The sequence below is a fragment of the Belonocnema kinseyi genome, chromosome 5 (genome assembly GCF_010883055.1).
Source record: "Belonocnema kinseyi isolate 2016_QV_RU_SX_M_011 chromosome 5, B_treatae_v1, whole genome shotgun sequence".
NCBI lineage: Eukaryota > Metazoa > Arthropoda > Insecta > Hymenoptera > Cynipidae > Belonocnema > Belonocnema kinseyi.
The window spans coordinates 35,938,854-35,942,683 of NC_046661.1; positions in this window are offsets into that span (position 1 = coordinate 35,938,854).

Consider the following 3,830-nt stretch of genomic DNA (forward strand, 5'->3'; position numbering starts at 1 on the left):
TAGTTCTTACACTTAGGAATACTCTCAAGAAAATGTATTATTATGTGTTGATAGTTTCATAGAAAAAATTCCAAATGCTATATTTGTACCTTCGTGCCTAACGTAGGCATTTTTGAAAAAACTTGTTTAAATATAAAAACATTGTCATCACCTTTTGAATATAAACATTTTATAAAATATATTTGTTTCCCCTTTTTTTACTAAAGAAATAAAGAATATTTGTACGTCCAAAATAATTAAAAGGGATCACTTTGAAGGTTTTGTCGATAACGGATATTTTCTACCTGAAAGTGACATTAATAACGTTCTATTAATTCCAATTTAAAGCATTAAAAAAAAGTTAGATATCTGAAGTCATCGAAACCCGTAGATGCCGAATTATTATGATAAATTTCGGGTAGGAATCAGATAAGATCTGGGCAAAAGTATTTTATGGGCCCAGTTACAAATTGGGTACCAATATCGCTTGATTTCGCATAGAAACCGGTTCGCTGACGGTTACAAACTGTGGACGAAATTGGGATAGAAACTGTTTAAGAACCTGGTAGAAATATTTTGAGGACCCAGTTTAATCGGGTGCAAATATCACATGATGCCGGATAGAAACCAGATAGTTGCCAGTTATAACCCGTTGACAAAATAAGGTGAACAATCGGTTAGGACCGGTTGAGAACCGGGTAGCAACTTTATGAGGACCCATTCACAAACCAGTTAGGTGACGGTTACAACCCGGGGATGAAATTCGTATGAGGGCCAGTTGAGAATCGGGTACAAATATTGCCGAATGCTGCCCTAGTAAAAATGCCTAATAAGTTATCAATAGAAACTGTTTAAAACCATATATGATACAGATAACTTTCTAAGTGGTCTTACGTGGTTCTTAAGACACTTTTTATTTGAATATAGTTTCTAATGACTTGTATTCGGCAATTATACGGCTACTGGGACCAAAATTAACTTGAATTTATTTTCTTAATAGGCTCTATTAGGCACTGATGTGCTTTTAAAACAAGACTGGGAATATTACAAAGTATGTGGTGTGTTAAAAATTTGAAAATAATTTTTCTTAAAGACCGATTTAATTTAAAATCATTAAAGTACGTTTAAAAATCATATAGAACAAATCGAGCTTTAAAAACCTTTTTTCCTAATTTCTAATGTATCGGCAGGGATGAGGTGGGAGGTAGGCAAACCCATGTATTTAATTTCGAACAATTTTCGCCAGTGCCACCCATTACCTGAGGCTTTTGCGAACTAAAATAAAGCGCCCCCAATTACTCAGGCCAGTTTACGAACTGAAATTGATGATAGACTTGAGTTCTACTTGAGCGGTCAAACAGGGCGGCATTTTTCCAGTTTGACAATGTCGATAGAGAAGATCAGAGTGGGTAATTTCGCGTATATGGTCTATATTCTAGTTCCCAAACTGGCTAGGTGAACTTGGGATGCTTTGATTAAAAAGTTTACATAAAAGAATCTGAATGATCTTAAGCGAATGTTTAAAATTGTGTACAATCAAACATTTTGAAAAAATTACTGTTTTTTTGGTATTCAAAGATTAATTTAAGACCCTATTAATCTAAATTTTAATCATTATTTTAGTACATAACAATAAAAAAAATAAAATAAGGTGGAAAATAACAAACATTTTGATTTAAAATTAATACATTTTTGGTATATAAAGATTACTATATATTTTTTGAATTCGCTGTTTTTGTGGGTAGAAAATTTACCTTCTCGGTTAAAAAATCATATTTTTCATTAAAAATTTAATTCTTTTTGGAAATTTGTTGATTTTGAATTGAAAATTTAACTATTTTAATTATTGCTCAAAATTGATCTTTTTCAGTAACAAATTCATCTATTCGGTTGACAATTTTAAAATTTTTGTTTTCAAGTTTCTTGTTTTTTATCAGAAAATTAATTTTCTAGGTTAAAAATTCTTCTTTTTATTGAAAATTGAGCTATTTAACTTGTCTTTTTAATGCTTGAAAATTAATCTTAGTATAACATTAATTTTTTGTGTTACAAATGTAAGTTGTTTTTAAAAAATATTTGGCAAATTTTCGGAAATATTTTTTTTAATCACTCAGAATCTTCTTCTTTTCGTGTACAACGTTCAAAAAATGTCGGTAATATAGGTATTTAGCTGTGTCATATGCCTTTAATCTTAAGAATATTGTTTCATTCTCTTGAAACCGTTCAAACTTTAAAAAAAGTTTCTAAGTGTGTAATTCAAAATCCTTCAATACCGATTTTTTTCAATAATTTGTTTAAAGTTTTTTTTTGTGTAGTGGAATTGGAAAAATTTATTAAAGTACAATTCAGTCGAAAGGCTAATTATAACTTTTGTGTTACGAAAGGTATGAATATTGATTTAGAACACAAATGGGACATAACGTAATTTAATTATTTCTTTTACACAAAACCTGGAAGACTTGGCAGGGTCAATGCATTTTTTTAATGTTGTGGAAAAAGTGCAAAAATCATATAATCTTGCAAATAATGACAAGATTTTTTTAAATTGAAAGATACTTTTTTTATAGAATATTTAACTATTTCTAGAAAATTCGTCGTTTTATAAATATTTTATAAATATTAGGAAATCTTTTAAACTTCTAAAATATTTTTAATCACTTCAACACCCAAATTTTTCTTACAATTTTTACGTCCTAAAAAATTAAAAAATTGCTGAAGATATTATGGATTCTTTCTCAGCATTTTTAGAAATCTTTTAAAATTTTCTCTAATAATTTATTTTTAAAAACAAGAAATCCTTTCAAATTTTTTGTACGAATATGATTTTAGTGGATGTTTTCAGTTTGTTATTTGCTGAAACTTTTTAAAACATTTAAAAACTGTGTTGGCTCAAGAATCCGGTAAACAAAAGTATCACCGCTCAGAAATTTCCGAAAAAGTAAACATGATTTATCGCGTATATGCTTAGACTGGTGTCATTTTTAGATGATGGTTACTGACAGTGGAACCATGCGGAGGTTGTTTAATCTTTTTCTTTAAATTTTCGTATGCAATATTGCCTAAGTTGATATAAATTGATGTAATATGATGTAAAAATGGAAATTTTTTTTTAATTCGTTGGTTTTTGGTAGATAATAAAGCTTGTGTGGAGATTCATTTCTTTATTGAAAATTCAAATATTTGGTTGAAAATTAATTTTTTCATTTACAATTTTTGATTGAAAATTGAAGTATTCAACAAGTCAAATTTTGTAGTTCAAACTTTAACTATTCTATTTATTTTGTATTGGTTTAAAATGAATCTTCATAGTTGAGAATTCTTTTTTATAGAATATTTATTCTTCAACGCCCAAATTTGTCTTAAAATGTTTACGTCTTAAAAAATTTTGTTAATTGCCGAAGATATTTTGGATTCTTTCTCAGCATTTTTATAAATCTTTTAAAATTTTCTCGAACAATTTATTTTAAAAAACAAAAAATTCTTTTAAATTTTCATATGAATCTGAAGAGTATTCTTTCATTATCTTTCAAAATTGTCAAATTATTTTTAATTTGTTCGAAAACCTGACTGATTACATTCTGCATGAATATGATTTTAGTGGATGTTTTCCGTTTGTTATTTGCTGTGAGGCCGATAAATGTTGAGCGAAATATAGATTTCTTGAGATTTCGAAAGAAAAATCTTGTTAAGAATTTTGAAGATTTAAAAAGGATAAAAAAGTTTTCTTAAGTTTCATTAGAAAATTTACCATTTTTTATTTTTAAAGTTAATTTAAAGAGAATATTTAAAAAGATTTCAAGATTTTTAAAGAAAATTATCAAATTTATCAACAAATAATTTTGAGCGAATAT